This window comes from Puma concolor, chromosome D4 (assembly GCF_028749965.1).
Source record: "Puma concolor isolate L17-30 chromosome D4, mPumCon1.1.hap2, whole genome shotgun sequence".
In the NCBI taxonomy this organism is placed as follows: domain Eukaryota; kingdom Metazoa; phylum Chordata; class Mammalia; order Carnivora; family Felidae; genus Puma; species Puma concolor.
In genome coordinates, this window is record NC_141679.1 from 63487956 (window position 1) to 63502022 (window position 14067).

Genomic DNA, 14067 nt, shown 5'->3' on the forward strand with positions numbered 1-14067 from the left:
AACAATTGTCACAAATTGCCAAGTCATTCTTGGAGGTTATGTTTCTTAGCCCTAGAGTGGGGAGAACTATCATTTTACACCCCATAAGTAATATTGTCTTGTTCTTCTTGCCAGGAATGATAAAGCATCTTTTTTCTGTTTAATGCTATTACTATTTTTGGCAACCTCATGTCCCATTAGCTTCTTTTCATTTTTAATTTAAATTTTAGTTAAAATACAGGAAAATACTGGTTTCAGGAGTAGAATTCAGTGATTCATCACTTAACATACAACACCCAATACTCCTCACAAGTGCCCTCCTTAATACCCATCACCCATCTAGCCCATCTAGATCAAACCTCAGTTTGTTCTCTATCGTTAAGAGTCTCTTGTGGCTTGCTTCTCTCCCTCTCTCTCTTTTTTCCTCTTCTCATGTTCATCTGTTTTGTTTCTTAAATTCCACATATGAATGAAGTCATATGGTATTTGTCTTTCTCTGATTGACTTATTTTGCTTACCATAACACATTCTGGCTCCAATCTGTCATCACAAATGGAAAGGTTTCATTCTTTTGATGGCTGAGTGGTATTCCATTGCATGTATGTATATATGTGTATATATGTACATATATGTATGTATATATGTACATATATGTATGCATATGTGTATATACATACATGTATACATACACCACATTTTCTTTATCCATTCATTAGTTGATGGATATTTGGGCTCTCTCCATAGTTTGGCTGTTGTTGATAGTGCTGCTATAAACACTGGGGTGCATATAGCCCTTCAAATAAGTGTTTTTGTATCCTTTGGGTAAATACCTAGTAATGCAATTTCTGGGCCATAGGGTGGTTCTGTTTTTAGTTTTTTGAGGAACTTCTAGTCTGTTCTCCAGTGGTTACACCAGTTTGCATTCCCACTGACAGTGCAAGAGGGTTCCTCTTTCTCTGCATCCTTGCCAACACCTGTTGTTTCTTGTGAATTTTAGCCATTCTGACAGGTGTGAGGTGGTATCTCATCATGGTTTTGATTTGCATTTCCCTGATGATGAGTAATGTTGAGCATCTTTTCATGTCTGTTAGCCATCTGGATGTCTTTATAAAAATGTCTGTTCATGTCTTTTGCCCATTTCTTAACTAGGTTGTTTGTTTCTTAGATGTTGAGTTTGATAAGTTCTTCATAGATCTTGGATACTAACCCTTTACCAGATGTGTGATTTGCAAATATCTTCTCTCATTCTGTCAGTTGCCTTTTAGTTTTATTGATTGTTTCCTTCACTGTGCAGAAGATTTTTATCTTGTGAGGTCCCAATAGTTCATTTTTGTTTTTGTTTCCCTTGCCTACAGGGACATGTCTAGTAAGAAGTTGCTCCGACCAAGGTCAAAGAGTTTGCTGCCTGTGTTCTCCTCCACGATTTTGATGGTTTCCTGTCTCATATTTAGGTCTTTCATCCATTTTGAATTTATTTTTTGTGTATGGTATAAGAAAGTGGTCCAGTTTCATTCTTCTGCATGTCACTCACTGTCCAGTTTTCCCAGCACCATTTGCTGAAGAGACTTTTTTCCATTGGATATTCTTTCCTGCTTTGTCAAAAGATTAGTCAGCCATACATTTGTGGGTCTATTTCTGGGTTCTCTATTCTATTACACTGATCTATTTGTCTGTTTTTGTGGCAGTACCATACTGTATTAATGATTACAGCTTTGTAATATAGCTTGAAATCTGGAATTGTAATGCCTCCAGTTTTGTTTTTCTTTTTCAGGATTTCTTTGGCTATTTGGGATCTTCTGTGGTTCCATACAAATTTTAGGATTTTTTTTCTAGTTCTGTGACAAATGCTGGTGTTACTTTGATGAAGATTCCACTGAATGTGTTGATTTATTTGAGTAGTATAGACACTTTAACAATGCTTGTTCTTTCAGTCCATGAGCATGGAATGCTTTTCCATTTGTTTGTGTCCTCTTCAATTTCTTTCATAAGTGTTCTATAATTTTTAGAGTACAGATATTTTATCTCTTCTAGTTAGGTTTATTCTTAGGTATGTTTTAGTGCAACTGCAAATGGGACTGATTCCTTGATTTCTTTTTCTGCTGCTTCGTTATTGGTGTGTAGTAATGTGATAGACATCTGCACATTGAATTTTATTTCCTGTGACTTTGATGAATGCTTGTATTAGTTCTAGCAATTTTATGGTGGAGTCTTTTGGGTTTTCTACATAGAGTATCATGTCATCTGAAAATAGTGAAAGTTTTACTTCTTCCTTGCCACTTTGGATGCCTTTGATTTCTTTTTGCTGTCTGATTGCTGAGGCTAAGATTTCCAGTACTATGTTAAATAGTATACATTAACCTCTATATGAAAGAGGACTAAAGTCTAGTGGCCAGGCTAAACTTAAGGGAGACAGTTAAAATCAGGACAACCAAAGAATGCCTTCCTTTATTTCCCTGGCAGAGTGCTTATGTGACTTGAGAGAACAGCCATGATGGGGTGATCTCAGGGGGAAGATAACAGGGATGAGCACAGAAATGAATGGGGTACTCCCCTGGGCTATGGATGCAGCCCTCACAGGGATTATCAGTTATCAGTGGAAACGTGATCTCAGATCATAATGCGTTCGTGGTAATGCTGCCTATTGCTATACAAAAAGGCTGCCTTTTCCTATATAAATGAATGCAGGAATTAAGAAATCTAGAATCATTTATTTGTAAAGCAGTACACATTAGAATGTCTGTTGAACGCTTTATTAGAAAAAACTACACCTGAAACATTAGTGAAGTTTTGAAAGTTTCCATTTGCTTATTCTGTAAGGCATAATCAGGTGACTGAAGCCTTCAGGGCAAAATAGCAGGTTTTATTTAGTAATAGCTTGTGGGCCAAATAGGGCTTGCTACCTGTTTCTGTATTGCCCAAGAACTGAGAATGGTTTTTATATTGTTATATGGTTGAAAACAAATTGGAAAGAATAATATTTCATGACACCTGAAAACCTTATGTACTGCAATGTTCAATGTCAGTAAATAAAGTTATACTGTAACACAGTTACATTAATTCATTTTCATGTTGTCTATGGCTAGTTTTGTGCTACTTGACAAAACTGAGTGGTTGTAACAGAGACCTTATGGTAAAGCCTAAATATTTACTGTAAAGCCTAAAGCTTAAAATATTTACTATCTGGTTCTTTCTTTTTTCTTTTCTTTTCTTTTTTTTTTTTTTTTTTTTACATTTATTCATTTTTGAGAGACAGAGACAGAGCGTGAGCGGGGGAGGGGCAGAGAGCGAGGGAGACACAGAATCTGAAGCAGGCTCCAGACTTCGAGCTGTCAGCACAGAGCCTGATGCAGGGCTCGAACTTACGAGCTGTGAGATCATGACCTGAGCCAAAGTCAGACGCCTAACCGACTGAGCCACCCAGGACCCCCACTATCTGTTTGTTTACTGAGCAAGTTTGCTAATCCTTGCTCTGCATTTCAGTATAGCTAAAATAATATAACAAAACATAACTATATTACTCCCAGGTATAAAAAAATGTAGATCTTTAGAGTTTGAAGCACACTGGATGAAAAGGATTGACAAGTATCTACACTTATCAGTTGAGAAAATGTGAAATGACAATTTCTGACACATAGATCTTTTGACTTATGAATGAATAAAATGACTGTGGCTTTTGAGGCAGATAACATGCTTATGCTAAAATACTTAACTATGGTTTTTCATAATAGGAAAGAGGCTATGACCATGATAGAAACTGGATTATGATATGTATACAAGTAATATATCCTTATGCTGTTTATCAGAGATGATGATATGCTAATATTTCCTCTTTGAAATGTTGATGGAAACCTAGACTATGTGTAATTGCCCTATTAAATAATCATGGTGTTATTAGTATTAAGAAACAGTCAAGAATCAATTTCATGTGTTTTGTAAGCAATACATATATTCTCAGACTAAAAGGCAATTAGTTCTTTTCCTCAAATCTGTTGTATCAACAGGGAATATATTTTGCTGTAACTAGTGGATGGACAGCCTGGCATACAGAGGCTTAAGCAAAGAGGTATTTGTTTATCTTTTAATTTAACTGTGTTGTTAGCGACCTAAGCCTTGTCTATCTTTCCCCTTTACTGTTTGGTATGTTGCTTTGTAATTTCATGGTTGCACTAGGGCTGCTGCGGGGCTAGACATAACACCTATGTTCAGGGAAGAAAGAAAGTATCATGGGGAATGTATAAACCTAATCAGAATAACTAAAAGTTCCCAGAAGTTGCTGTCAGATCTGTTTATATCCCAATGGCTGGAATTGTGTCATGTGGCCACTCCTAGCTTTAAGAATTCTATTCTTCTTAAGGCTAGGAGTGAATTCTATTCTTCTTAAAGCTGGGAGTGGGAATGTATTCAAACTTTTATGAAGGCAGGCAAGTGGGAATGTCTTTTGGGGGTATCTGCTGCATCCTCCAATAAATGTAAATAACCAACTGTGGAAACATTTTTTGAGAACAATCACTCCATCTTTTTGTTTGTTTAAATACACTTTAAAAAGATACAGATATTCTCAAGGGCCAAAGCCAAAAGGGGAAGTGATTCAGCAAGCACCTGCTGACTTAGATATTAGTGATAACTATTTCAGAGAATATTGTCCATTCATTTCCAAATTATCCCAAAGCATCATGTTTTCTATATTGTATAAGCATAGCTAGTAGTTATATGCATTTGGAGAGGAAAGAGGCATTGAATCATCTTTGTGACTTCTGCAAAGCAATTAAACATTTTGTGCAGAAACATTTCACATGAAACTGGGACTGGGTGTGAAAAACGTTCATCTGTTCCCATTTTAATCCTCAATCTACAATAAAAATGCAAATCACAGAATGTTGGAGCAAGTAGGAGGGCCTTCATAGACCTTTTGGTCCAAAGCCCTCATTTGTGATTCAAAATGGGCCTGATTGTGCCAGTCCTGTGAGAAGGTGTCTGTGTCTTACCCAGGATGACTGGACAGAGTTTCCTGCTTTGTTATTATTTCCTTAATGACTTCCCTGAGTTGATATCCAGTATGTAGGTCACTATTTTCCCTTTCCTGGGAACCCTCAAATATACAGCAGATGGAAACTTATGGAGTGCCAGATAATCTTTCTGCTTTCATTGCTTCTCTGTATCCATTTGAATGGTGAGTGATTTAATTATGTCCAGATGTACGTTCTATTGCTGCTCTGGAGTAAGTTTTGAGGGGAGGAGTCTTTCTGTTTTATCTCTAATCTGATTCACAGTAAATTATGGATGCTGAAGAAATTTAAGAGAGTATCCAGTGTAACCTCCTTGTTTTTTGGATGAAAAGTAGAGTTCAGTTTGAGTAATGTGCTCAGGGTCACAGCGATATTTAGTGCCAAAATTAAAAGTTGGTTCTGATTTCTAACCCAGTGCTCTTTTCATTATACCATGCTACAAAAAAAACTATTTTATTTAGGAAGTACATAAAAGCAAAGGCAGAATAAAACAAAATGAAAAAGGATCTTGAGATTTGAGACCGAGATAAAGAGCTATGTTCTTGTCTTTGACTTGCTCTTTTAAAAACAGCTTAATTGATCATCAGGGAAATATGAATCAAAATCACACCTGTCAGAATGGCTAAAATAAAAAAAAACACAAGAAACAAGTGCTGGCAAGGATGTGGAGAAAAAGGAATCCTTATGCACTGTTAGTGGGAATGCAAACTGGTGCAGCCACAGTGGAAAACAGTATGAAGGTTCCTCAAAAAATTAAAAATAGAATTACCATAGGATACAGTAATTCCACTAGTGGGTATTTACCCAAAAATATGAAAACACTAATTCGAAAAGATGCACCCCTATGTTTATTGCAGCATTACTTACAATAGCCAAGATAAGGAATAAGCACAAGTGTCCATTGATAGATGAATGGATAAAGATGTAGTCTAGATATACCATGGAATATCACTCAGCCATAAAAAAGAGTGAAATATTGCCATTTGCAACAATATGGATGGAGCTAGAGAGTATAATGCTAAGTGAAATAAGTCAGTCAGAGAAAGGCATTACCCTCCCCATTTTCACTCTGCCTCTCTCTTTCTCAAAAATAAACATTAAATTATAATGTGATTTTTATTACTGGCTACTCTTAAAATTTATCTTTTAAGATAATTTGTCCTTTTTTTTAAATTTGATTTTGTTGTTCCTTGGTGTAATTTTTTCTCATTTCTTTTATTTATTTTTATTAAATTTTTTTTAACATTTGTTTATTTTTGAGACAAAGAGACAGAGCATGAGGGGGAGAGGAACTGAGAGAGGGGGAGACACAGAATTGGAAGCAGGCTCCAGGCTCTGAGCTGTCAGCACAGAGCCCGATGTGGGGCTTGAACTCACAAACTGTGAGATCATGAATTGAGCTGATGGCAGACACTCAACCCACTGAGCCAACCAGGTGCCCCTCTCATTTCTTTTATTTGGAGTTTGTTGAGTTTCTTGGATCTGTGGGTTGATAGCTTTTTACCAAACTTGGAAAACTTTCAGCTACAATTTTTTCAGATATTTTTTGTCCTTTTTTTATTCCCCCTCTTTTTCAGGGCCCCCTGAAACACATGTTATTAAGCCACGTGAATTTGTCCCACAGCTCACTGATACTATGTTGTTAAAATTCTCTTTTCTCTTTGTTTTTCTTTTGAATATTACTATGTCTTCAAGTTCACTGATGTTTTATTCTGCAGTTTCTCTTCTTCTTCCATTAATCCCATCAGTGTGGGATTACACACAATACATGCTATTAATGTGTGTAAAGTAGAATTTTTTTAGAAATTTCATTTGGGGCTTTTAAATATCTTCTATATCTCTACTTAACTTTCTGAATTTATGGGTTACAGTTATAACTCTTTTAATGTCCTTGTCTACTAATGATAACCTGTTAATGCTAATGTGTCAGTTCTGATTTTTCTCCTAACTATAGATCATAGTTTGCTGATTTTTTGTAGATTTGATAAACTTTGATTGGATTCTAGGCATTGTGAATTTGTTTTGCAGGTTCTGCATATGCAGTGTATAATTTGTGGAGATATACTGGCTAAAGAAGCAGTGAAACTATCAAAACTTAAATATCATTTACATGCGGAATTTAGCAACATGTGCATTCATCAAGTATATGTGTAATTTGCACATGATGGTGATAGGAAGGAAGAATTAGCATATTTTTTCAGCTTAGTTGCCATCAAACATAATGAATTCTAAAATGTATAAAACTATGGATAATTACATTGTCAAAAATGTGGTTTAGAGTTAAAGATTTACATATGAGTATCTTCTAATGGTATAGCTGCAGTGATAAAAATATTCATTAGTTATTCAGATTATATTAATATATGTTATAAGTTTATTTATTTTTTAAATAAACATGTTGACATCACACTATACCTACAAATTTTTAGCCTGCTTTAAGAGAGAATATGGTGCTGTTGAGACCATCTGGACTGAATAAATGACTGAACGCAGTTAAGGCCTCTATATGAACTTTTTAGATTCTGGTAGACAGGTGCAGAGATCTACGTATCTTGTAGCTACCCAAGACAGGTCTTCTAAGTTCCCTTAAAACTGCTTTGTTTTAATCTGGGGTAGTCTGCCTCTTTCCTTGGTCTTTCCTGGCCTTGCATGTACAGGGCTAATTTATGAACTAACATTTATAGAGATAGTATAATATTCCACTGTAACTTTATCTTATTTAACCAGTCTTGTATTCACAAACAAGTGGAGCTGTTATATATGTATTCTTGTACAATTTATTAGGCTAGATTCCCATTAAATTGGGGAATAAAGCCAAAGGATATAATACATTTTGTCAAATGTGCCTATACACTCTCTTAGACAATGGGTGTTTCTCATTTTTTTTTTTTTTAATTTTGTAACGTTTATTTATTATTGAGAGACAGAGAGAGACAGAGCATGAACATGGGAGGGGCCGAGAGATGGGGAGACACAGAATCTGAAGCAGGCCCCAGGCTCTGAGCTGTCAGCACAGAGCCCGACGTGGGGCTCAAACTCACAAACCGAGAGATCATGACCTGAGCTGAAGTTGGACGCTGAACCAACTGAGCCACCCAGGTGCCCTTTACTCAGTTTGATCTTAACTGTGTTACAAGAAAAATTGATAGTTCATAACTATTATATCTGTGATCTTCATTAATAAGGGGTTTCCTTGCCTTTAATTTTAATGTTTATTAAGAATTTGTTTTCACTCTTTTATAGGATGTCTGATCATATGTTTTGCTTATCTTTAAACCGGAGTCATTGTACTTTTCATTTTGATTTGTATGAATTTTTAAACTATCTCTTGATCATTCATATTTTAAGTATTTCCTAAGTGTTTCATTTTTATGATGCCTTTCTTATATTTTTGCCATTTTTAAATTAGTATTTTCCTTTGTGTTTTCAGGCTTTGCTATTATGTTAGAAATATCTTTGCTATTTAAAATTTTCAAAATTTTACATACATTTTAATGGTTTCATTTTAGTTTTATATTTAAATTTTAATAAATCAGGAATTAAAAAAATATAAGATGAAAGATATGAATCTATTTTATATATATATTTATTTATTTATTTATTTACATCTAAGTTAGTTAGCATATAGTGGAAAAATGATTTCAGGAGTAGATTCCAGTGATTCAGTCCCTGTGTATAACACCCAGTGCTCATCCCAGCAAGTGTCTTCCTTAATGCCCCTTTCCTATTTAGCCCATCCCCCACCTCACAGCCCCTCCAGCAAACCTCAGTTTGTTCTCTGTATTTAAGAGTCTCTTAGGTTTTGTCCCCCTCCCTGTTTTTATATTATTTTTGCTTCCCTTCTCTTATGTTCATCTGTTTTGTATCTTAAATTCCTCATATGAGTGAAGTCATATGATATTTGTCTTTCTCTGACTGACTAATTTTGCTTAGCATAATACCCTCTAGTTCCATCCAACAAAGTTGCAAATGGCAAGATTTCTGAATCTATTTTTAATCAGTGTCTGGCCAGTTTTCCCAATATCATTTACTGAATAACACATCATTTCTCCTCACTAATTTAAATTACATTTTGTTACTAAATATATTCTCAATAGGTTTATATAGTAAATATTTGTTTGGTTGTAACCACATAGTTACCAATATATTTTCTCAGACTTTTTAACTGGATTGTTTTCCTTCTGGTTAAGTTTAGAGTTTTAAAAAACGTTTTCATTTTTTGAGGGTAAACTACAGGTTTTGTTCTATGTATAAATTCTTTGTGCTAGAAAGCTAGTCTCACTGGTTTTATATTACTTCAGACTGGCAGCTATTTTCTCTTAGCACATTGTAATTATTTTCTGTTTCCCACCATTGTCATTGAAAAGTCACTTGTCAATCTAATTATCATTCCTCTGTTAGTGCTTTGTCCTTTCTTTCTGGCTGTACTTAAGTTATTTTCCCTCTTCGTGTTCTGCAGTTTTATTGCGACGTGTCTGAGTGTATTATTTTGGGAGAGTATGTGAACATGGAATGCACTGAGATTTTTGAATCTGAGAAGTGGAATCTTTTATCAATTCCGGAAAAATATTGGTGATTGCCTGTTCAGAGTGGAGCTGTGATTGGACAGCCCTATGAGAGCCTCTAACTCTGTACTCCATGGCTCTTGACCTTTTTAATTTTTATTTTGTTGGAAATATTCCTTTGTTGTTTTTTTGTTTCCCAACTTTGTTGAGATATATTTGACATATAACATTGTGTACGTTTAAGTTATACAATGTGATGATATCATATATGTATATATTGCAAAATGATTACCATAATAAAGTTAGTTAACACATTTATCACCTCATGGTACCAGTTTTTCTTTTTTGTGGAGAGAACTTTTTAGTTTTTATTTTAGTTCCAATTAGTTAACATACAGTGTTTTATTAGTTTCAGGTATACAACATAAAATTCAGCAGATCCATACATCAGCCCATACATCTGTATTCACTGGGTGTGTTGTCCTGTAATTTTCTTTTCTTGTAGTGTCCTTATCTAGCTTTGCTCTCAGGGTATTGTTGGTTTTAGAAAATGAGTTGGGAGTATTCCCTCCTCTTCATATTTTTGTAAGAATTTGAGAAAGATTGGCAATAATTCTTCTTTAAATGTTTAGAATTCACCGTGAAATATTCTGGTCCTAGGATTTTCTTTGTTGGGAGATTTTTGATTACTGATTCAGCTCTTTATTGTTATTGGTCTGTTCAGTTTTTCTGTTTCTTCATGATTTATTCTTGGTAGGCTATATGTTTCCAGGAATTTTCTCATTTTTTCTAGGTTGTCCAATTTTTTGGTCTATGATTGTTCATAGTATCCTATGATCCTTTGTATTTTTGTAGTATCAGATCTGAGTGCTGGTTGCTATAAGTTCTAAACCCTTGTGTATCTCTATCTGATCTCCAGTGGTTTGGCCCAGTAGAATCCCCCAGTGATCTCCATGGCATAAGACCTGAGTAGGCCTCTTGGAAAATGCTCCATAAAGCTAGGGAAGCTGAATGTCCATCTTGGGATCTCTTAACTACCAGACAAACTAAGGCCTGGGGAGGGGAGCATCTCAGTGCAGTGCTGTGCTGGCCTGGGGGATGGGTAATGCATTCAAAGTAAAACCTCTCCTCTTACCCTTCTAATGTGGTCCTCCTTTGTTTCTGTGGTTCAAGGGTATTTCAGCCTTACCCAGGGTTCTGTGATTTTTCACAATGGTGTCTTTTCTATGGATAGTTGCTAACTGGTCTTGTGAGGGGGACTGAGGTCAGAGACAACCTATGTCACCATATTGGTGATGTCATTAACCTGTTTTTCATCATTTTCATCTCTATTTGTCTGGATTTAATTTTGGGTAATTTAAAAATATCTATTTTATAATCCACCAATTCTCTTTTTAGCTGTGTCTTGTCTATTTTATCTTTCCATCAAGACTTTAATTTCATTTATTTTAGTATCTATTTCTAAATTCTACTTGGTTCCAATTCCAAGTGCTTAATTATGAGTTCTTGTTTCTTAGATTTTTAAGCCTCTCTTTTATTTCTTTAAATCATAGTCATTATGGTTATATTATTTTTGTTGCCTAAGAATTCCATTTGCAGATCTTTTTGTGGGTCTGTTATATGTTTCAGTCGTATTGCCTTATTTTTCTTGTGTTTAGTAACTTTTTTTTTTTTTACACTGTGGACTATTTTATTTGGGGTTCTATCTCTGGGAAACATTTGAGCTCTGGATTGAAGCGGAGTTCCCCTAGACAGGATTAGCATTGGCTTCTGTTAATTGCTTAGTGGAACTACCAAATTGGGACCATGTTGAATTGAATTCTCTGCTTGAGGATTTTATCCCCACAGGTAGTGTAAATCTGGACTACAAAATCATGGGTAACCTAGCTTGTTATTAATTTTCAGGGGATTTCCCTCTGTCTCAATTTAGTGCCAAAGTAAAAACAGGTAAGATTTTTCCATCATTCTCTTTTTAAAAGTTTTTGCTTAAATTCTGGTTAGTTAATATACAGTATAATATTAGTTTCAGGTATACAATATAGTGATGCAACACTTCCCTATAACATCCGGTGCTCATATTAAGTGCCCTTCTTAGTCCCCATCACCTATTTATCCCATCCCACCGCCCACCTCCCTTCTGGTAACCATCAGTTTGTTCTCTGTAGTTAAGAGTCTGTTTCTTGGTTTGCTTCTCTCTCTCTCTCTCTCTCTCTCTTTTTCATCCCCCTCTTATCATTTGTTTTGTTTCTTAAATTCCACATATGAGTGAAATCATGTGGTATTTGTCTTTCTCTGACCGAGTTATTTCGCTTAGTATGGTATTCTCTAGCTTTATGCATGTCATTGCAAATGGCAAGATTTCACTCTTTATTTGCTATCCCTTTTTGTGCAGTGGAGTTAATTTTGCATCTGAGAGTGGGGTGCTCCAGCTTTATGTGTAGTTTATTAGTTTACTTATTTTGACTTCTCAAAATGAGATCCTAGGAATGATCTCTCTATTAAGGTCTATGCAGTCATCGAAGTAGAAAGTTAAGGTCCCTAGAGTTCAGCAGAAACTTCAGGGTAGAAGCCAGCTTTGGTGTGTGCTTACCGGTATGGGTGCCTGTTTTCACTTTATTTTTGGGCTCTGTGTGTCTTTTGTTTTCCTTCCTGCTCAGTTTTGCACTTAATTGCATTAACATTTTTTTTTTTTTTTTGCTATTTTATCCAACATGTTATTGTTTCATCCTTGAGAGTTGTCCATCCACTTTTATCCATCATGCTGCCATAAGTGGAAATCCTGGTAATCTTTATTTCCTCTCTAATCTTCCCCCCCGCCCCCCCCCCCGTCTTTTGGCATTCATTTTGATAATAAGAAACTTAAGTGCAACTATAAAATGAAACGTTTTAGTGTTTGAATGTTTAAAGGGAAAATTTGAATATTATAGAAATAACTTCATATATGAACTCTGATGATTTTTTTAATATAGATGCATTTCTATTTTGTATTTGTAATATAGATGAGTTTCTAGCTTCCCTAGTACTGTTGCTAAATTTGACATAATGTTGACTTCTAAATATTCATTTATTTCCATGTTAACTTTCTATTCCTTCTTTTGTAATGTTAACAGATTATTTTTAATTAAAGATAGAAAGCCATCCATTCTCTCTTACCTCAGTCGTTGATGAACTTTTGTTTGCTCTGCCACAAGTCATACTTAAGGCTGTAAAGCTAGCGATATTTATCATTTAGCCAGGAGCATTAAAATCACCAGTTCCCTTGGAAGGACCTCATTTAATGAATGCATTAGTAATGTACTTAATGCAATCATAGGCTAAGTGAATAAAAAAAAAGAAAATGAGTATATTATGCCAGTTAAACTATTGGAATCTGTAGAGTTTGATAGGAAGACACAATTAAATTATAAAATCTTTGTTTTTCACCCTACTTTAGTTCTTTCTTCCCCAGCAGGTGAGAATCTGTATTATAGCATCATCATCATTATTTTTTTTAATTTGAGTATATTTGACACACAATTATATTAGTTTCAGGTGTACAACATATTGACAATTTTATAAATTATGCTATGTTCACCACAGTGTAGCTGCTGCCATCACACATCGCTATTACAATATCATTGTCTTGTATTCTCTAGCATCATTATTATGTAAAATACTTGATATTGTCTATAAGTGTGCAAAACTGCTTTTATATTACTTGTATTCCTGTCATACCGTGGTATAAAGAACTATCTGCATTTGACAGCATATTAAAGATAGTTTAAGATAGGAGATTAGAAAGAAAGCTGATGAGATTCTTTTTCTCAAGAAATCTTTTTCAGGTCACACTAGGAGAAGGTATATTTGATCTCTCCCCCCAAAAATCATCAGGTTGTTTTATGCTTAGGTTAGCTAAATTTTCAGAGGAGTACATCTTTGTTTGGTGGTCAAGAACATCATTGTATTACTAAGTACATTGCTATAAACTGAAGAGCATTTTAAAGTTTAGATTTCTTACTGCTCTGATATATTAGGTTAGTTTAGCACAAACTTCCAGGTAAGTATGAGAGGTTGGAGGAGGGTTTTCTCTACATGCCTGTGATTTTCACCCAAAGATTTTCAACATTGACTTGGCATTGCCTAAAATATTTCAAAATGCCACCTTTGCTTTGGAGAGGCAGCTGAAATATTTATTTGTAGGGAGATCTTTTTGTTCTGCATGTAATCTAGTCTAGATTGTGGTGCTCCAGCTAGATTAAGTGATTTTCCTCTGCTCTGTTGCTTCCTGTAAGAAGCCTGGGGCACACAATCCTGATATCTATGTGTCTCTTTCCCTGGACACCAGGTCTTGTGTCCTGCAAGGTGTCATGCACATCATAGGTGTGCAGTAAGTGCCTATGAAATACAGAAGTATATGAATGTTTGAGCTGTTTGGAGTGAGTTTCCTATAATCATCCCTTTGGCTCTCTGTCACTGTTATCTCAGAATTATCCCTAAAGGAAGCTAAATCTAGAGAAATCCTTCATCATTTTCAGCATGGATTTACTGGCCAAAAGGGGGTTTCAAATTCAAAGTAGTGCTTATTTTTTGGAAACTGG